Genomic DNA, 25,039 nt, shown 5'->3' with positions numbered 1-25,039 from the left:
AGAACAAACTATTAATTGCAGAATCTCACTTATTTCACAGGATCTGGTCTGTTCCTCAACTCTCACAGTAAACAGAAAAGTGATGAGTATATGCTAAGTATTTTAAGTCAACAATATAAAATTGACAGGTGTGTTGACATGAAACCACAGTCTTATTGTCTGTCTTATATATATATGTTTTCAATCTTTAAAGGATATTGAAATTTCCATATCCTTGCAAAATGATGTATATATAAATTCTCTATGAATCTTTACATTTTCCAGTCTTTGACTTCCTGATATCTATTTTTGATGGCATTCGTTGTTAGCAAATGGCCTCTTCAGATAGGTGTTTCACAGGAAATGATTTCTATATTGCCAAATACACTCATTTAAATTGCCCAATGTTAATAACAACTGGAATAAACAGGCTTGGCTATGAACATGTGATTGCTGGTAATGACCAAGAAGAGGAAACAAAATCACACAGACACATCAGGAAGTAACCTGCAAACCTGCAGCAGTCTGTGGCATGTGTTGACTTCTCAGAGGGCACAGACATGCAAGCTGTTTGCATCAATAGTCTCTACTAGACAAAGTCAGTGGTGGGGTGGGGGATGAAATGAGTTGCCAAGGTTGCACCTTAGTGTACACCAAGTTTCCATGGAAGAGCAGAACAGTACCAGCCCTTGTGCCCATTGACATGCCCTCCATAGAGAGTACAGAGAACAGAATGGGGTTAATCCAGTCATGCTATGTGTTGAAAAATACCAAAATCTTAGGAGGCCAAAATCTAGCACCATTCATATAGGACAGAGATGAAGAGAAGAGAAAACCACTTCCAAAGATCCAGAGGAGAGGTACTGTGAGAAGACAGCTTCAGGGGACCAGCATGCTTGAGGGAGCATCAATAATACAACTACAGGGACAACCATCAGGGAAAACAACAGACAAATGAAGAATGCTTGACTAGGGGCTTAATGGCAAAAGATAAACATTAAAATTCACTTTGTAATAGCCATTAAAAAGATTATGTGTGGGGGCAACCCCCCCACATTTAATTACCCCAAGGATTCTTGAGGAGTGAGGGATAAGAGATTTAGATAGAAATATTTCTATCTTATCTGTGCAACCCCTCAATAGAGACTCACTTTTCAGGGGACTCTAGGCCATATCAAGCCAACAATGAAAACTAGGACATATACCAATATATGGAGTGGGAAGGACAAACAGAAACAGCCTTACATCATTAGAAACTTCAAGCCACTTAATTTTTGTCTTTTATTTGAAAGGCTGTAAAATTAATCTAGAGAAGAAGGGAACAGTGAGTAAATTTAAAGAACTGGGAGAAAAGAACTCCCAGTATGAGTGTTTATCATGTGAATGACCCTGTGCAGGATTGCTCACACTTACAGTTTCACTCAAACCTCAGGGCAGTTCTGTGCAGCCCGCTCTACTACCCTACCTTCTTCCACAGGAGAAGCTGAGTTATTCTGTCAGTAAATCTCTGACAGAAGAACGGAGGCCAAGCCTCAGGACTGAATGTTTGAAGGTGTCCACTGAAGACCAATTTTGGAAAGAATTATCAGGGAGAGGAAGAAACTAAGAAAGGAAATGTAACTAGAGTTATGGATCTTAAAATTCCTATAGAATATTTTATGAAATGTAAATATATTTGGATACATTTGATAACTTTAATTTAAAGTATAAATTATAAAGTTTAGCCTAAGAAGGATTAGAATATCTGAATAAAAATGATTACCAACAAGTTGAAATGCTGCTGCTTTTTCTTTTACTTTTTTCTCTTTTTTTTTCTGTTTTCTTTTTTTTTTTCTTTTTTCTTTTCTGTTTTGGTTTTTCCAAGACATGGTTTCTCTGTGTAGCCCTGGCTGTCCTAAAACTAGTTCTCTAGACCAGACTGGACTTGAACTCAGAGATCTGCCTACATCTACTTCCTGAGTGCTGGGATTAAAAGCATGTACCACCACCCTCTGGCAGTTGCTTTTTCTTAAGTGACTACCAGGTCTTAAATATTTTTGATTGATAAATTCCGCAGTAATTAGTTTCAAGACATGAAAAACATAGTATGGCTTTTAAATTGATTTAAAGATGCAGAATACTTCTGAAATTAAGCCTGTCCAATTAGCATGTGTATGTTTACTGCTGCATTCTTCGCAATAGCAAGGAAATGGAACGAGCCTAACTGCCCATCAACAGAAGAGCGGGAACGAAAATGTGGCGTAGACACACAATGGAATTGTACTCAGCTTCCAAGACAAATAAAATCTGAGAGGAAAAGGAAGCTTAATATGAAGACAAAATTGCATGCTCTATCTCAAACACAGATCTTAACTTTCAATGTTTGTATGCCTGTAAATATGAACATGAGAGTGGGTGTGAACTATGAAACTAACTACACACATGTTGTGACCTGCATGGCTTGGGTCCTGGAACCCTGGCTAGGGGGTGGTGAGGGAGTGAAAAATGGATAGATACACAGACATGCATAAAGGAAGGTCAGGATCAGATGGGAGTTCTCTAACCATCATAACTCAGTATGTTTATTCGGGTGCAGCACTTCAAGAGGGGTTAGCTAGCCTAGGTAGGAGGTCTCCTTTGGGAGCAAACATCTATGAGGAGGAAGCTGCAGTTTCTAGTCTTTGTATACACTGATCAATCATTTCTAAACACACATACTCAGACTCCTGCGAGAACTTTGCCACCTTTCTTAAGCCTGGCCCATATGGGGAACCAGCTTGTTCAATGTCTCATGTATCTTAAGTCCTCGACTGCGCCCATACCAACAATGCTTGTTTGATCAGGACTCAGTTACTCAAGGCTTCCTCTGACCCCTACAGATATGAGACCTTGAGAGGGGAACAAAAGGTATGTGGGGAAGGGAAAGGTCCCACTGAACAAGGGAGGGAGAGGGGAGTTTCCAGCATACAGGGGCATAGCAAGAAAGAGAGAGAAGATGGAAGGGAGAACATCAAGAGGCACCTGAACCGAATTTTGTTAGAAAGATGCTATAATGAAACTCAATTCTTTGTATGCTAATAAAAAAAATTAGCACGCATAAAATGATAAAACCAACGATACTTCTGAATGTGAGTGGAAGATTGTAGGGGACCTGCCCCCACCTTTTTTCCCAGGGTACTCTTGAGGAGTGAGAGAGATAAGAGATTTAGATAGAAATATAGAGGGGAGAAAGACAGATAGAAACATAAAATAGTCTCAGGAGGGCCTGGATCTTTATCCACCAGCCCCTTCTGTCTCTTCTAAATGGCTTTTTAAAGGAATGCCAACTGGTGGAGCAAAAGACCTCTCCCCTCCCCAGCACAACCAAGTGTAGACCCTTCCAAACACCTGGTAACCATGCACATGGTCAATCCATCTCCTTAAGCAGCCCTGCTGGGTAAAGCTCAGATCTCACCAGGAAACCTCTGTGGGCCCCCACAGAAGATGAAGCTAAAAAAGTAGTATCAGGTGCAAGAGAATATTTATCTAATGTTCATCTAATGGAATTACTAAGTTAGTAAAGCAACTTAGGTGCCTCGTTAGCGCAGTAGGTAGCGCGTCAGTCTCATAGTAAAGCAACTTGATACTAAGAAATCTGACACATGAAAACAAGAACTTTAAAACTGAATATTTACTAGATACAGAACATGAATTTAGTTAAATATAAATTGGTTATCAAATTGTTGATCATCATGATAAATTAATAAAAATATTTTAATATCTTTAATTTATTTCTGTTTAATGCTTGGGGCTCAAGAATGAAGCGTAGGGGTAGAGTGCTTGCCTCCCACACACACGAGGCCCTGATGCTATCCCCAGCATTGCAACAGTAGTGATAATGAAGTTGATACCATGCACACTGCTAGAAAAGCTACTGTGTTTACCAGTGAAAAAGAAAGGAAGCAAGACTGCCTAGTATTACCAGTACAACATATCGCTGAAGCACTGAGACAATTAGATACAGGCAAAAGTAAAGAGAACTGTAACGTTTACAATAATAACAATACAAAACCAGCATTATTTTCAGACAGTAAAGTACATCTTTAAAAATTCATGTTAGGGGCTGGTGAGAGGGCATACTAAGTAAAGGAGCTTGCTGATAAACCCGACAACCCTTGTTGGATCTCCAGAACCCACATGGAGAGAACTCACTCCTGCAAGTTGTCCTCTGACCTCCACATGTATTACACACGTAACAACACACAAAATAAACAACTGTAATCATTTTAAAATTCAAGATAATTAACCATAATCATCATAAATACTAAGGCAAGTGAATGATGTAAAGCATAACCCTAAAAAGATTGCTTTCTCAAATCCAGCATCTATTGTATATTTTTCTCTAATAGTAGATGTATAATTTGCCCTTTTAGATTTTGGTGTCTTTATATGTTTAAAAAAATAGACCTAAATCTATATCTAACCCAAATTAAATGACAAAAGTACAAAGGTGGAGAGCCTACTTTACTTTAAATTTCACCCTAGGGCAAATTCCAGACAGACAAAAGATGTAAATATAAAAAGAAAAAAAAATGTAAAATCGCAGGGCAGTGGTGGCCCACGTCTTTAATCCCAGCACTCAGGAGACAGAGCCAGGCAGATCTCTGTGAGTTCAAGGCCAGCCTCACTCTACAGAGTGAGATCGGGGACTTTCATGTAGATTTTTTTTCTTTTCTAAAAATGTGACCAAATTAAAATATATATATATATATATATATATATATATATATATATATATATATAAAAGGAAAAGAAAAGGTAGATCTGACTGTGCGCTACCTCGAAATCCCAAGGTGATCAACTCAAGCTTGATCTCAGAGAAGCGCCAGATGTGGTGGCACACACCCCTGCAATCCCAGTGCCCTGAAACAGGTAGATCATGAGTTTGAGGTCAGCCTGGGCTGTTTGATAAAGAAAATGCAGGGTGACTGCTAGAAGCTGGGGAAACTGGGGTATTGGGAGACACGCGGAAAACTTAATCAACGAGTACTAAGTCACAGGAATAAGCATTCTGGTGTGCTATCGCACAATAGGGCAACGGTTGATAATAATTAGAAGACACTGTGTTGAATGATTGTACCACAAAGAATTGACAAATGACCGAGGAGATATTTCAGCATTTAAATGTCTATTTAAACTGATTTATTAAGCCTCATTTAAACATTACAAGATGAATGCACGCTCCAGAACATCATATAGTACCCCATAGATATGTGTAATTTTTACAATCAGTTAAAAAGTTTAAAATTTTAATACAAAATTTTAAAGAGTATGCTAGCTTTCCAAAGTTCCTCTTTCACTTAGACTGTCGAAAGCTGCATCCTTCCCAACCTAACAATAGGAATAAGAAAACGCACAAAACTGAAACTGCCGTGGTGACCAGCATGCTGGACATCCCACCAAAGCGAACTCCAGGGAGGCAGGCTCTTCCAGGAAAGGCAAGACCCGTCAACCCCGCCTCAGCACTGGAGAAATAAGGAACTCCCTACAAACAAGCTAGAAGAAATCCTGGAGAATTTTCAGAAACTCGTCAAGGAAAGTCATCAAGAAACTGGTCAGCATGGGAGGATTGGTGTAAAAGCGATCTGAACTCCAAACACCAGCTTGCACAGCTGTTAACAACAGGGCAAGAAGCAGACACCACGGCTGCCAGCAGGGGGCAGCAAACTCTCTTGCCCCAAGACCTAGGCCCCCATCCATTGTCTTTGAGAGGTAGAAGACATGTCTTAGCATCCATGGCTACTGGGCAGAGGATGAAAACAAAGCCCTGGTGCCTCAGGGAAAGGCACAGGAAATTCTCACTCCCAACACTGTTCTCACAAGCACCCACTCGAGTCAAACACGGCAAGTTCAACCCACATTAGCACTTTTACTCATCTAGAGCAGTGGTTCTCAACCGCCCTAACGCTGCAACCCTTTAACACGGTTCCTCATGTTGTGGTGACCCCCCTCCCCTCAGCCATAAAATTATTTCCATTGCTACTTCATAACTGTGATTCTCTACTGTTACGAATCATAATGTAAATATTTGTGTTTTCCAATGGTCTTAGGCGACCCCTGTGAAAGGGTCGTTCGCCTCAAGGGGTTGTGACCACAGGTTGAGAACCACTCACCTAGATAGTATTTGTAGAGTCACAATGAACTATGCTGAAGACTCAATTCAGTGACATTTGGCATATTCACAGTGTTTTACAACAATCACCCCAATCTAATTCCGAAACATATTATTTCCCTAGAAAGTGGCATGCCAATTGAGCAATCATTCTCCATGCCACAGCCACTCATAGGGTCCATGGACTGATCTGTTCTAGATATTTCACTTAAATAGAACCATATAAAGTGTACTCTTTTGGGTCTAGCTCCTTCTACCTAACCTAGTATTTTCGAAAGTCATTCATGTTGGGGTACGTATCAGCCTTCGTTGCTTTTAATGGTTAAATAGTATTCCGCAGTATGAATGTTACGTACTTGGGCAGTTCATTCGTTTGCTGCTAGGCGAGTTTACAGCCACCTTGCACTACTTCTGTGAATATTCATCTTCATGTTTCCGCACTAGCTGGTCTCTCTACCCACGATGCTCTCCTGTCCAATCTCTTCAGGAAGGCTCTTGCTTGTCATTCAAGTTTCAACCTCAATGTCATCCCTTCAGATCATTCTTCCACAGCCATGGCTCCAATGGCTGTCCACTCCCGGGCCACACAACTTCTCAGCCCACCACTTCTGACTGTCTGCTAAGATACAGTTTGCCTGAATATCAGCTTCCACACTAGAGAAGTAGAGGGGAACCGTCCCTCACGAAAGTAGTGGATGCTTAGTAATCGGTTAAATGAATGAGCAAAAGAGGCAAAACACACATTTTTCACAATACAGCTCTTCCCTTGGAAACGTGAAGCAAAGATAACGCATTTATCTGCAAGATGTTCAGCATTGAAGCATACACTAAATTTACAACCGTTTTTCCAAGTGTATTGTCTTGATTTCCCTTACCTATATTTAGCATCCAAAGTGTGACCAACAACTGCTTTTCCTCTCAAGATTTCCAACAAAGCATTATAGCAGATTTTCCCGGATTATGCTCAAATCCCTTACTGTCAAAAGTGAACAGTTCGGCTTTCTGCTGAACATCACGTAAGTACAAAATCCATGAATGAACCAGATAAAAGGCAAACTCTGGGAGCCTGCAAGTGAGGAGTTAGGCAATATGCAGAGACACTTATCTAGGATCGGAATGTAATCAGACAGCAAGCTAAGCAGAGCAAGACCTGCTGTCCAGCCTAGGCAGGCTTAGAAGGGTCTTGGTGACGATAAGGTCAAAACAAGTTTATACAGTTAAAGGGAGGGAAGGGGTGAGTGGCTGGGTAAGTTCAGGAGGCAGGTTGATGATATAAGTAGGAACAGGGTGGTTTGAGGCCTTTCTGTGGCCTCTGCGGTATCAGGAAAGAAAACAAGACCAAACCCCAGGGGCAAAGTCCAGCTCAGCACAAGGCAACAGACAAAGCAAGTGATTTAGAGAGGGCTGCTGGGCTGGGGCTCACCTGTGGTGCATGTACCTGCCCAGCTAGGGCAGTTTGATTTTTCAGCTGAGTGCTGTAGACCTGCCGCCACTGAACTTGGCAATATTAGAGGTTGGCTCCAGGGAGGAGGGGTGGCATGAGTGGTTTCTCTCAACAGGGAAAAGGGCAGAGATTGATGCTGTCGATTCTATAAAAGTGGGCAGGACTGATCCCGGACAACAAGGGGCTTACCATGGAGCTGTGAGAGACTGGCGTAGCGGTAGAGACAAATGGAAAGCAGTGGAAGGAAGGGGAATATTGTGGGTTGAAAAAGGACAGCTGGGGCAAGTCTTTGAAGGCCTGAAGGCAGTGTTAAGACTCCACTGTATAGGCATGGGGCAGCCACTGTGGCTTTTGAGCATCAGCAGGGTTCTATTTTAAGAGAAATGGGTCTGGATGTATGGGGTATATAAAGCCTGCTGTGTGGTCTTAAAGACACATGGTTAACACATCATTTCTCTGCTTGGCAGCTTTTTGTATCCTTCTCTTGTCCTTGACTCCACCCTGTCTAATGCACCAACACTCCAGTGTTCTGGGGCCTGGACGTTCCAAAGGAGAGCGAAGTAACAGCAGCGCAGTGGCTCCCAACACACCAACAATAGGTGTCCATTTGTAACCAGGTGGATCGCATAACTAAAACCAAACTTCAAATTCCTTTAGGGACTGTCTTGAGATGGATGGACCATGGGCAAAGTCCAGACATTCTTACAAGTGAGCAAATGCTTGGAGGATATTTGAAAAATTGTATCTCTAAGTCTAAAAATAAAGAAAGGTAGAAAATCAGAGGAAAACGGGCTTTTAGTGAAGTCAATGGAAGTATGAGTTAATTACATGTGGACTAATTTCCTTAAAGACCCAAGCACTAGATAAAATGTCACTGGACATAGTCTCTTCTACCACTTAAGCCTCTTGGAAATGAATTTTGTAGCTCACAGCGGGATGAACTCATCTACCCATGCACCTTCTTGGTGACAGCGGACACAGGAATACCTATCTGTCTCTCCAGCTTCTCCGTCTCCCTTTGCTATTATGCTCACATTTCTCATAGCTTGCAGTATCTTTCAAGTCCCTTGACCTGTTCTGTCCTATGCTGAGGACTCAAGAGCCTGGTGTTCTAGGAAACAGTAATAACAGTGTCAGTCTAACAACAGAAACTACCATCAGTAAAGACAACATTCTCTGGAGGTCTACCACATCATCGCTATGCAACATGACCACAAAGTTCTGGGGCTAAAAGGAGAAGAGATCGTGAATCCCTCTCCAGCAGCATTAGCCTCCCTAAGTGCAAACAAACAGTCCCAAGGTTTCCAATAGAAACCCTTATTTAGAAGGATTTTATAACCTAGTGTTATGATCCACCGTGAACTTCAACTTGACCCAAAAGGCCCCAGGCTTATGAGTTCATTCTGTGTTATAATACAAAGGGGGCAACAAACGTAAACTGTAATCATTCACAAATGGCTGTGTTTAAAAGTGACATTTTACAAGTGGCCATTCCTCAGGTGGCCCTTCTGCCGTCAGTGCCATGGCCGTCACCATCCATCATCCACAGAGAATTCTAGAAAGCAGAAGCCATACACCCTGTAAATAACCTATGAGGCTCTCAGGAAGAATATGTTATTTTAGGCCAGGTAGCTGCCAGATGTTTCAAAGACAGGAAAATGGCCTGTATATTAAGGTTTTATTTCTCCTCAATTTTTGAAATGTGAATTTGTACCATAAATGCAATCTGCAATGCATTTCCAGCAGCTCCAGCCCCTTTCTTTCCTCGCAGGCACTTACCATCTGGTGATGACTGGAGGCCACAATTAGCCAACCAGTTGCCCTTGGCCTGCCTCTCTCTGCTCAGGGTGTTCAAAGCCCATCAGATGAGTCTCAACATGTCATCATTATTGCTAAGCAACAACTGGCTAGAACCGGCCTTGGCTGAAGAAAGCAAATGGTGTTTCAGAAAGTCTTAAAAAAAAATCATTGTGTAAAAACCTAGAAAAAGAAGGAAGCGTTGCTGGTGAGAACAATAATAAGGAGAGCTAATTTATTTTTCATATCCACAAATAAGAAAGTCAGAAATCCTCCCTTGACATGTGTCAGTCAAACTGATGGGGAAGGTGTCCTTAATCTACACATATTGGTTAATAATTTATACATATTCACCATTATGAAAATTCAGGGTACAATTCCCATCTAAAGATGCTTTTAACCTAGTTATGAAGAAGCCAATATGCGTGAAACTGTGCAAATAGGAGGAGAATATTTCGAGATAGACGTTGAAAGAAAGAAGTGAAATGGGAATAAGGGCAGGGTGAGGGAGGCTGTCACTGGGTACTGTGGACAGAAAAGGGGCACATTCCTAATGAGAGTATCTGTGATAGTTAGGGCAAGAGACTGAGGAACAGTGAGTTATGGGCTGAGACTCATATCCATACAGCACTCATGTAAACACTAAAAAAAGTCACTATTACAGGTAAAAAATCATTTGATACCCTGACTGGCCCTGCCCTGGACCTGCAGATCCGAAGCAGGATTTAGCAAGCTCCCTCCATGATTCTGACATGCACTCACATCCCCTAAGCACTGCTATAGACGTTTCCAGAGAGGCAGGAGGGAAGAGGGAGAGCCAGAGGGAGAGCCAGGTCACCAGCTAGTCCAGGCACTATGTCAGGGGGAGACACGCCAGGTCATCCCATTGGATACAGCCTCAGTTCCTTCATCTGTGAATGGTGGGCTGGGTGTGGCCATCTTATCTATGAATGGTGGGTTAGCTGTGGCCATCATAGCCCTCTAATAGAAGAAGGCTTTTAGTTCATTACAAACTCATGAGAAACCTGCGTGTGAAGCAGATGCAGGAAGTCCTCAGCATTCCTACACGAAGCACATTTTGAGGGAAAATGAGATGGCTGGATGTGTCTGTGACCCTGGGAGGGTGAACACATAGAAAAGGAAAACATTGTAACCTTCTCCACCAAGGCTCAGTACTTGCCTCTGGGAAATCCTTATGAGTCAGGGCTGGAGAGATGGATCAGTGGTTAAGAGTACTGACTGGTCTTCCAGAGAACCTGGGTCCCCAGGACCCACATAGCAGCTCACAACTATCTGAAACTCCAGGATCCAACACCCTCACACATGCAGGCAAAACACCAACACACATAAAATAAAAATAAATAAGTTATTTATTTTTTTAAAAAAATAGAAGGAACCACTTTGGGGAGCCCTTTGTTGGAGGCCATCTAGGTTTCCTAGTGCCTGTACCCAGCAGGACTGCGTGAGGTTGATTGGACCACGGGCCTGAGTATCAATCAGGTGTTTGTAAGGGTCTACACTTGGCTGTAAGTAGCTAGGGGGAGGTTCTTTGCCCCACCCCTTGGTATTGTTATAAATAGCCCTTTCTAATAAAGTTCTGGGGCTGTGGATAAGGCTCCAGGCCCCACCTGACCATATCCTGCATTTCTCTCTGTTTCTCTCCCCTCTTTGTTTCTAACTAAATCTCTTATTCCTCATTCCTCAAGAGTCCCTGGGGTACATAAATGTGGAAGCTGGTCTCCCACAGCCCTTCAAACTCCACACCACCCCATTGAACCTCAAATAGGTTAAACAGGCATCTCCAATCTAAATCTAGTCTGGGGATCCTCCTCAATGCCTTGGTTGAAGTGGTGGAGGCTAAGACTAAAGGATGGCCACCCTCTGTCTGAGGGAAATTATGGGGCCAGAGACTATAGGATGTGTGTAGCCAGTGGCACGTACTCCAGAGGCTAGGCGTACATGGAACCCCCTCCCTTTTTTTTTTCAAAATTTTTAATTGTTTTTTTATTTTACATCCCTACCACAGTTTTCTCTCCCTTCTCTCCCTCATTTCCTCCCCCCACCTCCCCTCGGCCCTGCCCCCATCTACTCCTCCTCTGCTCCTGTTCAGAAAGGGTCAGGCCTCCCACGGGTATCAACAAAGCATGGAGTATCGAGTTGCAGTAAGACTTGTATGAACCTTGTATGAAGGCTGAGCGAGGCAATCCAATATGAGGAATAGGTTCCTAAGAGCCAGTGAAAGTGTTAGAGACAGCCCTGCACCAATTGTTAACAGTCCCACAAGTAGACCAAGCTACACAACTGTCACGTATATGGAGAGGACCTAGGTCAGTCCCTGCTTGTTGGTTGAGACTCTGTGTGATCCTATGAGCCAGGCTAGGCGTTTCTGTGGGTTTTCCTGCGAGAGAAATAAGCCTTTGTTCTCATGTTTCTCAGTTTAAGCTGGTTGAGTTGGTTCCATTGAGGCGATCCGTCAAGGAGACCAAATCCCATATCCTCATCTGATTCCTTCAACTCTTCCTTGGCTGCAGCCTTGCCTGGGGCTGCTACAGCGGCAAGAGAAGCAGTTGTGGTGGCCGCCACGGGGGCAGCAGCCACAAATGCACACGGATCAGCCAAGAAGGCCTTGACCTTTTCAGCAAGTGGGAAGGTGTACTCTGTCTCCACAGACAAAGCCAGGACCTGCTTGGACCCATTGATGATAAGGGTGCGGCACTGAGGCAACGGTCTGGTAACCAAACCGCAGACAAACACTGGCAACATTCAGGCACCCTCTAGGAAGCGGGAGTGAAGAATCCGCTCTGTGATGTCAAGCACCTCCGGGTTGTAAATACCGCTACTGTTAAACACCCGCCGAATGATCATTCCAAAGGAGAAGGGAGAGATAGATGCTCAGCATGTTAGACAGTGTGGCTTAACAGGTTCCTGTTTTATCTCGTTTCTATCAGCTGCATTTCACTTAGAATTCCAGTGGTTCTGAACCTGGCGATTTTAGTGGTAATGCCTAAAGCCTAGAAGAAAGAGGTCTTCTCAGGCCTCAGATAAGTATTCTGAGATGGCACAGAGACCTCACACACCGCAATCGGCACCAGTGTGGGCAGCAGCCGGCACCTTATGGCCAGCAGCATGTCCCTAACTTCATTGAGATTCTCCTTGGTGAACGCAAAGCCCCCATCTCCCTGGATACGAGGTAGCTTTTTCTCCAGAGTCCGGTCGTTTTCCAGAAGCCCTCCGATGGCCTTGAGCATCATGGTGTTCTCGCCCATCAGTACCACAGCCTTCTCTCACAGGGACATGTGGATGTGCTGCATCTGCTTGGAACCCACATTGCCTGCTCCCACAGTGAAGCATTTTGGGTAATCATCCAAAAGTTGGATAATCTTAAGGAAGTAGTTGGACTTCCAGGCTGCCCTGTCTTCCCTGGGCATCACCGCAGAGCATCGGGGTTTGCCAGGCAGGGTTTAAAGATGATGTCACTCTAGTGAGGATCCTTGGCGAGAGAAGCAGAATCCCTTATTTTTAAACTTGATCTTCCAATCAAGATATTACACTTTTGAAATTTTTCTAAAACTCACTAAGTCTAATATACATTTATTGTGATTTTAACTAACATTTTAGCTTAACAAAACAACACGTACGGATGTCTGTGAGCTGTCTGGCTCGGACTCACTTGGAAAGCAATTTCAATATGAGCTGAGTCCGCCCTAGTTGTTGACAATCTGCTGGGTCCTGTTTACTCCCAGAGCAGCTGCCGCCAACACTTATATTCAGGGCTGCAATCAAGAGGGTACCCACTGGATTCCAAAATGGAAGATGAAAGGGGAAGAGGAGAGGGCAGAGGAGCTTGGACATTCGAAACTCTAAGCACCTTCCAAGGGTAATCTTTTATTAATCCTGTAGTGCCCATTGATATGTTAATTAAGACAGAAAAATCTTAGACTGGGATTGGGGGAGATTTTACAGATATGACTTTTTTAAAAATCAGTATTCCACAAGAGAAGCCGACAAAATAATTAGTATCCTACAAAATCCTGCTGCGGAGCTCTGCTGGAAGCTTCGGTTTCCCTGAAGTATAGCAGAGCTGGGCTGGAGCCGTCAGGACAGATCCCAACCACCACTCACTAAAACAGCCACCACTGTTCTTAAAGCTTCTGCTAGATTCACTGGCCTATCACCAAACAGTGACACCTTTTTTGTTGCTTTCTTTTGCTTTTGTGTCTTGAGATAGGATCTTGCTATGTAGCCCTTTTGGCCAAGAACCCTCTTTGTAGAACAGACTGGCCTGCAATCCTCCTGCCTCTGCCTCCGGGGTTGTAGGCTCACGGGCACACGCCACCAACTATCAAATATGAGCATCTAATTCCAAAGTGGAAGTTACACAGTGGGTGGACTCTGAGTGAGGCATTAACAGTTTTGGCATTAAACAAGAACATAGTCATGCTTACCGAATGAACACTGTCCCCGAAGGGTGACAAATCATTCTCAGATCCAAGCTGAACGATGTGGCTGTTAGAAGTTATTAACAATCTTCGAACCTGTTATTTCAACTTGGATGTGTAGTGGAGGCTTGTGTGTACAGGTGTATGCCCCTGTGTGGGTACATGTGCATGCCCCTGTGTGGGTACAGGTACATGCCCCTGTGTGGGTACATGTGCATGCCCCTGTGTGGGTACAGGTGCATGCCCCTGTGTGGGTACAGGTGCATGCCCCTGTGTGGGTACATGTGCATGCCCCTGTGTGGGTACATGTGCATGCCCCTGTGTGGGTACATGTGGAGGCCAAAGGTCAACGTAGGGGTAACTTCTTCAGTTGCTTTCCAGGACATTTTTTGAGGGTCTGTTACTGGACCTGAAGCTCACTCTTTCAGCTAAACTGGCCAGCCAGTGAGCCCTAGGATCCACCAGCCTTGGGGTTTCAGGCCCATACCATCATACCCAGTATAAGAGTCCTCAGGATCAGAACTCAGATCTTCATGCCTGTGAAACAAGTCCCTTACCCCTTAAGGCATCTCCCTAGTCCTTATTTCAGTTTTTAAAACGAGACTACAGTAGTTCCTACTTCAGAAGATTGCTTCGGAGAATAAATGAGAGGCTAGGGGTGTAGGACAGTGAGAAGGGTTAAGCATGTGCTTAGTAGGTACAGGATCCTGGGTTCAAATCCCAGTAACAGCCCACAAAAAAAAAGAAGACTAAAGGAAAGAACGCTTAGACCACAGACTGTCAAATAGTATATTCTCAATAAATAGTAGGTCCCATTGTTACTATGGCCTATATAAAAGGTTCCAAAATTTCAACTGAGTCTGATCGATTTAAAGATGAGTTTAGCATACTGAGATCGGCTCCTAATTGTCATTGGAAGCTAATTAAGCTGTGATTTTTTTTTTTTCTTCAGAAGAGGTCAGAATTGATTACAGTTTACTGGAGGAACAAAGGAAACAAACCAGCAAACAACTTGGAAAGCCACACAGGGAGGATTCCCCTGCATCTCTGCCTAGGCCAAAGCAGGCACTAAGACACAAGAGTATTCTTGCCGTAGGTATGTTCTTCTGCATTCTTCTCACTACACGTTGCTTTCTTCCTGGGCGAACTGGCTAGGTGTGTTCATACATGATCAGTGAAGGAAAGTAAAAATTGCAAACTGAGCATGGTGCACGCCTTTAATCCCAGCACTCAGGAGGCAGAGGCAGGCAGATCTCTGAGAGTTTGAGGCCAGCCTGGGCTACAGAGAGAGTTCTAGGACAGCCAGAGATACATAGTGAGACCCTGTCTAAAAAACAAAACAGGCAGAAACATCCTGCAGTGCCAGAAGGCTTCCCACCAGGCTCAATCCTGTGTTTTGAGCTATATCAAATAACCTGCATTTTACCAAAGTGATGGGTGAAAAAGTGGACACATACCGAGTCAGTTATTGAGTTACTGGTCTCTCATGATGTAATAACGTCCTGATTCCATTTTGCTTAGCCAAATACCTGTAACAATCAAAATCAATTTAGTCCTATGTTAATGTATGAAATATGAATAAGATTGCTAGATGGATACAATGACATCACTGGAGAACATACAAATGAGACAGAAGGGGTTACCATCTTATCATTTAAAAACTAATTTGGGGCACAGACATGCAGGAAAAACACTCACACATAAAACAACAACAAATCAAATGTTTCAAAAAATGTAAGCTCGTTTATAAAACACATAGCTTTGTAGTAAGAGGCCGTGTTGTGTCACTTGGTAGTGGCCGCAAGGTTCAGATCCCAGCTTGCCATCTCTTGCTGTTATGAACAGAGACTACTCAGTGACTCAATAGCTGCTTTGAACACGGGGATAATGCTCTACTGCAAAGGATTGTCTGCGAACCTGACTGTCTTTTAAAATAAGTTTAGCCATTCCCAGCAGTCAGATCGGATCTTAGTACATACACACTAGTGTCACTGAGCTATTTGCTCTCATTGCTCTCATTTCGTAAAATGAAGAAGACCAGCCAATTTTTAAGATACTGCTATGGTGTCAGATTTGGAGACATTTGAGCAACTCAAGAAAGGTCTAACTGCAGTCCCCTCCTTGAGTGGAAATCCACAATCATTCTTTTTTAACACCTGGAGCATTCGGAAGTCATGGTTTTCCATGAATCATTTTCTGCTCTGAGTTTTTTTTTTTTCCCCATTTCTTCCATATTTAGGTATCAAAGACACCTCAAGCTTTTCAAGAGAAGGAAGCTTGACTTTTGGCTTCCTGATCTTTTTAACACCCAGCTGGATATATCTTTGGATGAATGAAGGAACACCATCAAAGCCAATTAGCATATGTGGAGACAGGTCAGAGGCATCATGGTGTTCTAATTAGTTGATAAGGCTGTGAGCTTATAGAGAACAATTAAAATTACTTAGCAGAGTCAGACACCTGCCTTAAATCTCCAACCCAAGAACCTCCTTGATGAATAGGCTCTGCAGCTCCTCATCATTTGGCCTCAGCACAACTGATCGGCTTAAGTTTCCCTCAGTGTACTAGGCTATTCATCCATCTGTGCATTTGTTCTTTCCATTTCCTTAGACTCCTCAAAATCATCCTCCTACTCAAAACAACTGATCTCATAGACAGAAAAGGCTCTTCCAAAAAATAGTAGAAAACACCTCCCTGAAGCCCGGTTAGATAGACAGTTCTGTGAACTGACTATAACAACATCCCCCTACACTGAAAAATCTCGTGACTTAAAACAAGATAACATTCACAGATCTCTTGGTTCTATAGGTTGGGCTTAGGTGGACAGTTCTCGTATACCAAGTCCTATTAGCTGTGGTCACATCTCAGCTGTGGTGGTCATAAGGATGTCTCGGCTGGCTTGTCACCACATGACAAGATGTGGTAGCTGGAGCTGACTCTGGCTGTCTGATGGGAACACTTATGGGCCTCTAGGTGGTTTGGGATGCTTACATTCTGATACTTGGATGTGAGAGGGAAGATCAAGCATTTCCAGAGGTAGGAAGGAGAGGTTGCCAGTCCCCCTAGGCAGGAACTGCAAACTGCAGCTAACCACTGAGCTACCTCACCAGCCCTTTGTTTTTAAACTGTATTATGTTATAATCTAAATACTTGAGCTCTCACTATGAATTTTCTTCATCACTATGCAATGAACAGCTAGCAATGTGCTGGATATGACTACTGAGTAAATGGAGATTTAATTCAAATAATATAAGCTTCTAGGCATGATGGTACGTGCCTTTAATCCCAGTACTTGGGAGGCAAAGGCAGGCAGATCTTTGTGAGTTTAAGCCAGCTTGCTCTACATAATGAGATCCTATCTCAACAATAACAACAAATAACAATAATACAAATATAAATATTTTAGAAAGGAGATTATGGATTCAAATTTTTTGAAAGATGTTTATAAACCTAAATACCTTTTTTAAAAGGTGGTAATGGGGACAAACCCAGGGCCTTCTGCATCCTTGGCTCTTCCGCTTGCTAGGAACTTCAGTTACCACATTGTATCTGAACACCACGCTTCCCTGACACTTAGGACTTTCGAGGTTGCTCACCCAGATGTTGTACAGCCAGCTTTGTGATCTTATTTCTTCTTAAACAGGATTTTACCATATAGCTCAGTCTGACTTAAAGTTTTCAATCATCCTGCCTCAGCTTTCCAACTCTTAGGACTACAGATTCAGAACACTGTAGTGGTATTTGCTCTACTCGTGACCTTGGGCTATAGGGCCCGAAGGAGGCGGTACTTCCTGCCATTCTATGTGACCTCTTAAAAGGAGAGGGAGAAGGGTCACATGCCCCTTCTCCCTGCTCCTGCCTGAGAGGTGACTTCACTCGCAGTCAGATCAGAGGACAACTTCATCTGTCTACTCCGTTTCTGTATTTGTGAGTGTATTTCCTCAATTTACCTTAATGAATTTTCCTAATACTTCTTAAACAGACTCCCCTGGATTTATCACTTTAGAACACAAAGCATCTTTAAAGGAGAAATGTACCCAAGAGCAGTCAGAAGTGGTCCATACCCCGGGTAAATGAACACACAATGGATGTGGAGTATAAATACCCCACGACCTTTACTCTTAGGCAGAATAATTCTAAGGTTTGTATTTAGCATTATTTCCCACAATTTCTCTATGCAATTAAGCTTCCCTACTGTGGAAGGAGGCTTCAGGATTTCCCAATTCCTTTCTTCTTCTTTACTTGCATAAATTCTTCTTTTCTAGGCCAGGTTTTTTTAATTCAAAATGATACCCTGCCCTCAATGTCAACTTCTGGGGGGACCCAAACTAAAATATCCAATGAGTGCCCTAAAGCAACATAGATTGCCCATGACTAATATGTCAATGAGATACAAATTTAATCTAGTCCAATATTTAATTTGTAATAGATAAAAAACAAAAATAATTTGTAGTCCAGTCAGTACTTGGTTGTTATATGCCACTGTCAAGACATACAAATAACTGAGTAGCTTTTACTCAAGTCCTTGAAGGCTTGTAAGGTGACAGGCTAGAATGATCATCAAAGAATCAAATACTGGTAAACCTAGGAAACCAAAGGTTTTGATTTTTTTTTTAACCTTATCCTTTTAACTTATCTATTACAAAACAAAATAATAAGGAACATTCACCTGGAGACTCTAAATTTTCCATCACTGCCCTTACTAAGAAAGCCTCGTGGACATCAGAACAGGATGTCTGGACAAGAGGATGGGGTGTGTCCTGGTTAGGGTTTCTACTGCTAAGATGAAATACTATGACCAAAAGCCACTTGAGGATGAAAATTCATTTGGCTTACACTTCCACATAACTGTTCATCATCAAAAGAAGTCAGGACAGGAACTCAAACAGGCCAGAAACCTGGAGACAGGAACTGATGCAGAGGCCATGAGGAATACTACTTACTGGCTTGCTCATCATGCCTTGCTCAGCCTGCTTTCTTATGGAAACCAAGGCCAGGAACCCAGACATGGCCCCACCCACAATGAGCTGCACCCTCCCACATCAATCACTAATTAAGAAAATGCCCTACAGGTTTGCCTACAGCTTGATCTTATGGAGGTATCTTCTCAATTCCCTTCTCTTAAATAACTAACATATCAAGTTTGCATAATACTGGCCAGCACAGAGGGCAATGTGTCCCAAGGAAGCAGTTTATTGAGATGGTCTGTAGATGAATTGCTAAATGGTCTTATTAAATAAAAAACAAGGAGCCAGATATAGGGGTGAAAACCTGAGAGATCAGGGAAATAGGAAAAGCCACAAGCTAACCTCACCTCACCGACACCTCAGTCTCCAAAGAGAGCTACTTCCTGTGTATCCATACCTATATGCCTTTCTGTTCTTTTCTCTCACTCTTTCAGCCCAGCTACATCACTTCCTCTTTCTGCCCAGCTCTGTCACTTCCTGTCTGTCTGTACAGACCTCTATGGTTAGTGCTGGGATTAAAGGTGTGTGTCACCATGCCTGGCTTTGTTCCCAGTGATACCTTGAACTCGTAGAGTTCCAGACAGATCCCTGCCTCCCAAGTGACAGGATTAAAGGTGTATGCTACCATTGCCTGACTTCTATATGGAGGCTGGCTTTTTCCTATGATCTCCAGGCAAGTTTTATTGGGGGACACAGTATATTAGGGGACACGATACATCACCACAATGGTCAGAATGAGATGGACAGTACTTGGATGACATATGGCAGCCATGGAGCTCTTCAAGGCTGGAAGGATTTTAGAAATAAGTACTGAGAATGGCGCAGTCAATGTGTCACAAGTGATCATATTCTTCAGTCATTTATAAGTCTCAGCCCTCTTCGGCCTCAGTTCTCAGAGAAAGCCCCACCCACCCCACTACCCACCCCCTCACCCTCCCACCCACCCCCACTCACCCCACCACCACCCACCTCGCTCTATGAAACACAAAAGGGAAATGAACATGTGGACCAGGATAGAGACTTGCACAAAACCCTCCCAGCTGTCTCTCTACCAAATGCAACTGTAGCTAGACCACTTGGCCTCTGAGAACTCTCTCCTCCATCTGCAGCTTTGGGTCCTCTGTGATGCTCTATGGCCATTGATGAGAAGAAAGCTCAATGGTGCGAAGTCCTTGTCCTACTGGGGTCTTCCCAGTGCCATATCCCCAGTGATGTGGACAGTGAAAGGCTTCCATTGAGGCCTGTCAAAAGCTAACAACATCTTACCTTTGTTGTATACCACAGCCATCTCAGGCCCTTGTTCTACTAAGACAAAAAGGCAAGAGAAAGGTAACCTCAAGGTCCCAGCAACATGGTCTGGGATCTACTTGACTACTTTATTGTATCCAGTATTACCTTGGCTATGTTACTTGGTGACTGTGAGCTACGAGTTCTTCTTTACACATTTTATATTTAAGTGAGATCACAGTTAGCCTGATGCCAGGCGCTGAGAAAGCATTTGATAAATGGTAACATTTCTTTTCCAGAAATGCTCAGATAGGCTCCATCAATACTTATTGGGACCTAGTTGTGCATTTATTAGATAACTGTGGCTCCAGTCTTAAATTCCTACCTGAGTTAACCAATGTTGTCTAACTACTACAGTGAGAGGCTTTTAGAAAATATTGATGACTAAAAGCCAGTCTCATACCAATTGAAATTGAATGTCTTCAAGTGAAAAGTTTTCCAAGGTTCTCCTAGTAAGTCAGATGCATGAGGAGGTTCAATAACCATTTGGTTTAAGTAAACTCACTCAACTGAAATAAATTGGGATGTATAGACAGGGACCATCATTGTACCCAGAAGTAGCCAGCCTGATACACTGAAGACTGTACCTTACAAGCAATCAAGCATATTTGATATCAGGGAGGAACTTGAAGGGGAAGACCTCTGAAGAGTCACAAATTTTTTTTCAAATATTTGACGGGGTTAAAACATCTATTGGTTCCTAAGAATCGATTAATCGTACACTTTGTGGTTTTCTGTGATGTGGAAGTTACAGGTATCCAGGTTTTTTCTCAAAATCAGAAACAGCTTCTGGTGATTGTCCCTGCAAGAAACCCTCTCAAGAATATGTTTGTAATCATCAGAAATGTCCAAGCAAGTTGGGAAGACTATCGTCAGGAAGAGCTTAGACAGATGATCCAAAACACTTTTTTAATCAGAGGCTTTATGAGTTGGATTCAACTCTTCAATGTATCGTCATGTCATCTCACTTTGTTTATTTCTTGTGTGTATGAGAGTTTTCTTGTATGTATGTACATGCCTGGTGCCTGCAGAGGCTAGAACCAGGCATCAGATCCCCTGGAACTGCAGTTGTGAGCTGCCATGTGGGCACAGGGAACGAAACCCAGGACCTCTGCAAGAGCAGCAAGCGCTCTTAACTATTGAGCCGTCTCTCCAGCCCTCAATTTATTCTCTTCTAGAGTGGGTCCCCCACCTCACATGTGCTATGGCCAAATGAAGGCTCTCAAAAGAAGTAGACATTTTTTAAGTAAAATTCGTGGGCCTCATTGTATGGCACTTAGCACTCTGGGCTCTGAATGAGAAAATAAAGGAAAGGTTTTTTTATTTGTTTGTTTGTTTGTTTTTGTTTTTCTCTTAACATAACCTTTATACTCATGTTCCCAAGAGTTTTTTTTTAAATGAAAAACAATCCTTTAAAAAAATAAAAACCAACCTTATCATTCTGCCTAGATGCTGTAGATGTTATAAAAACCTAAGTCTCCATAAAGCCTATGCAACCTTTGTCTTTGTGAGCCAATTCCCATGTCACATGTGCACCTGATAGCATCTTTCTATTGAGGCACTCAGACAAAGCAAACAAATGCAGGGTCAGAACCCTGAGTCCACAGGAAGCCATTCAAAGAGAAGGGCTTAAAATCCCTGTCAGATGTCAGTCAACTGTCAGGAAAACCTTTTCAGAGTTCTATCCCTTTGGGTGATGAAATGGGTCAAGTGCTTTTATTTGTTATACATTCATTAGTTCATTCATTCATTCATAACTGGTACCTACAATTATCTCTCCACAGTACCTGGATGCCATAATGGGAGTTTTTTAAACAGCATCCCTTTGAAAGGGGCCTTTTTCCATGAAGGGGTATTTGCCACACTTCTCTGTAAGAAAAAGCACTGGCTCTTGTCATCTGCCTGTCAGGATTTATTCCTCTTTAGCAACAACAAAAGGAAAAGTTTTTGAAAAGAAAAAGAACAGCAAAACAAGAATTACCTTCAGGGACTGGTGTTAAAAGGCGAAGCGATAATCTGCAAGTTCAAGAACCGTGTTTAGGAACATCAAAAATGAAATGTTCTGAGCTTTGCTTTCCTGTAAACATTGGGCTCCAACTTGGAGAGAAAGATAAAACCGAAATGTGTTTCCCTCTTTCTTCTGTGTAGCTGGCTTTCCTTATTCGTGTGGATTAATTTTGATGAATGGATTAAATTCCTTTTCTCTGAGTTGCACCTTGTTTCTTTTTCTTTGCTTTGTCAGTCAGAGTTCAGAGATACGGCGTCTGATTGTCCTCAGCACTGGAACGAATTGTATTAGATGTATTTGAATAGTCAGGAGAAACACAGACCCACGCTTCCACTTTGTTCACGCTCTGTTCTCCCATCTTGGTCTGACACACCAGCCTGCTTTCCGCCTTCGGAGCAGCAGGTTCATAAGCAGCCCCAGGTTCTGTGATAAAGAACCTCTATAGAAATCTCTAAAGGAAAAAAAAAAAACTTTCATCAGATTTCTATTATGGAGCAGAACAGATTTTAATGCCTTTAGAAGGAAGGCAATGCCACAAACACCCCCTACTCAATGGAAGCAGTTTTGTGAATGTATATTAAATACTTATTCTAGAAGGGTAAAGTTCTGCCAGACCTTCTTACGGATGGGGTTCACAGCTCCTGAATAGATAAACACAAGTTTACCTGGGGATGAGTACCATGAAAGTGGCATCCGCAAGCAGGCAGTATCCCAAAGACTCCAACAGAGAAGGAAGTTCTCCCAGTTCCAGTAGGACTGCACAGAAAATAAGCGAAGGACTCCATAATCAAATAATATTTAACTATGCGACCTTAAATAGAATCTGAGATTAATGCCCATTCTGTCCAAGATGGCTGGCAATAATGGATATCACCTCTAATTCTATGATGAACCACTGTTGAGTTTTGAGAGAGATAAAAAAAAAAAATTAACAAAGACACTAAAAACACTTCTTAAGACTAGAAGAATGGGGCTGGAGAGATGGCTCAGCAGTTAAGAGCATTCTGTAATTACAGTGGACACAAGTTCGATTCCCGGCACACATGGTGGTTTACAGCCATCTGTAATTCCAATCTTAGGGGGATCTAGCACCTTCTCCTGGCCTCTGCAGGCACCAGGCAATCATGTGTAGAGACACACATGCAGGCAAAACACCCACATACATAAAAATAAATAAATCTTTATAAAGAGAAAGAGCAGAGAGAGAAAGAGAGAATATCAGAAGACGAGCAAGCGTCTATGCATGCTTCCACTGCAGTAGTCTGGGCTGCCAGTGGGGCCACTCCTCTCTTTGGGAAGACGTGACCTCTAAGCTTCTTCGAGAGGTCATTCTCAGGCTGCCAGGCAAGAGCACTGTGTGACTGAGGTTAACCCAGAACTCCAGCCTCCAGCATCTTTCCAGCAGCCATCTTGCCAGGTAACCTCAGGACCACCCCAGAAGTTGGTGACATCGATGGCATGCCTTTTAGTTCCACATCATGTGGTCCCAATGCTAATTGTGGAAGAGCTGGATGCAGAGCCGCCGATACTGGCTGCTGGATGGTTTTCCAAGGATGTGAGCACAGGCTGAAGCCCCGTACAACGGTGTTTGAAGATGCTATTTAAAACTATGAAAGATCAGGGCAGGAGAGATGCCTCAGCAGTTAAGAGCATTGATGACTCATGCAGAAGGTCCATGTCGGGTTCCTGTCACCCTCGTGGTGGCTTACGGCCATCTGTGACTCCAGCTAATGGGTATCTATCTAATGCCCTCTTCTGGCTTCCACAGTCACTGAACCAACATGGTTCAAGCACAGCTTAACCTGTGCTCTAAGTGGGGAGTTGACAGCCCTGTCACTGCTGTGGTGGCCTTTTTGGAGGTACTGGCATGAGCTCAGGTTCTCCTCATTCTCCAGTGGCTTTGAACCACGGGGCTAGTACACAGGAGAGTGCTAAGGACTCTAGTTCAGTCTTTGTCCCAGTGCTCATCAGTGCTCCTCCATAAGAATTGAATGAAGCCAATTACAGTCAGTGTGGCTTCCCCCAGGGATGGCGTCCACCATCTATTTTTCTGTAGAATATCACCCTCCTCTCTGGTCTGTGCTCTGCCTTACTTCTCAGATATTCTATATTCTGTTGATTGTATTTTCTCCCATCTATTTGCCTTCTTCAGAGTTGCTAAATAATATTGGGAGTTACTACATTTATCTTTCTAAATTCTTTCTGTGAACCAAGAGCTGGGGCCTGGATTGACTTTCTCCATATACCAGGAGCTAAGCCAGGTGAAGGGTTTTATTTCAAACAGCTACTCTAACCCCAGATGATCTACTCTGGTGCTTTCAGTGAAGAGAGAGAGAGAGAGACAGAGACAGAGACAGAGACAGAGAGAGACAGAGAGAATACAGACAGACAGACCGAGAGCATAAACCTCAGATATACTGGGAAACCTCAAAAAAATATGGGGAATCCTCATCATTAGCTTACATATAGAAGTGGTGACAAGGCCATGTTGAATTACTTGACTAACGGAAAAAGTGAAGCCCCTATAGTCAAAGAAATAAGATGAACTTTGGCCAGGCAGTGGTGATTCATACCACACCTTTAATCTCAGCACTTGGGAGGCAGAGGCAAGTGGAGGCCAGCCTGGTCTAGATTGAGTTCCAGGACAGCCAGGGCTACACAGAGAAACCCTGTGTCGAAAACACAAAACAAAACAAAAAAAAAAAGATGAACTTTGACCATCATGCTAAATATTGATGCTACTTTGAGTGATTCAAATAGATAATAAATAGTAAGTAAAGGGAACAGAATCAGTTGGCTTAATGAAAATATTATGCAAAATGAACTTATACTGAACCTGACACCTTTCTTAGTATGGGAAAACAAAATACTGGTGTTTTGTTTTGTTTTTTTCCTATTCCAAAGATTCAGTTCATGGGGTGATCATGAAGTCCACACATAAAGAAATTCGTAGCTTGCCACTCCATATAAGCATGTATTATACATGCA

The 25,039-nt window shown here is 42.9% G+C and overlaps 1 pseudogene; it reads right to left on the bottom strand.

Annotated features, from left to right (window-relative positions):
• Nucleotides 1-11,726: 11,726 nt before the first annotated feature.
• LOC128113089 (60S acidic ribosomal protein P0-like) lies at nucleotides 11,727-12,778 on the bottom strand (annotated as a pseudogene).
• Nucleotides 12,779-25,039: the final 12,261 nt, after the last annotated feature.

The sequence above is a fragment of the Peromyscus californicus genome, unplaced genomic scaffold, assembly GCF_007827085.1.
Source record: "Peromyscus californicus insignis strain IS unplaced genomic scaffold, ASM782708v3 Scaffold_17__1_contigs__length_78620276, whole genome shotgun sequence".
Classification (NCBI taxonomy): Eukaryota; Metazoa; Chordata; class Mammalia; order Rodentia; family Cricetidae; genus Peromyscus; species Peromyscus californicus.
Note: the sequence above shows the minus strand (reverse complement) of the source record. Positions and strands in the feature narration are given on the sequence as shown.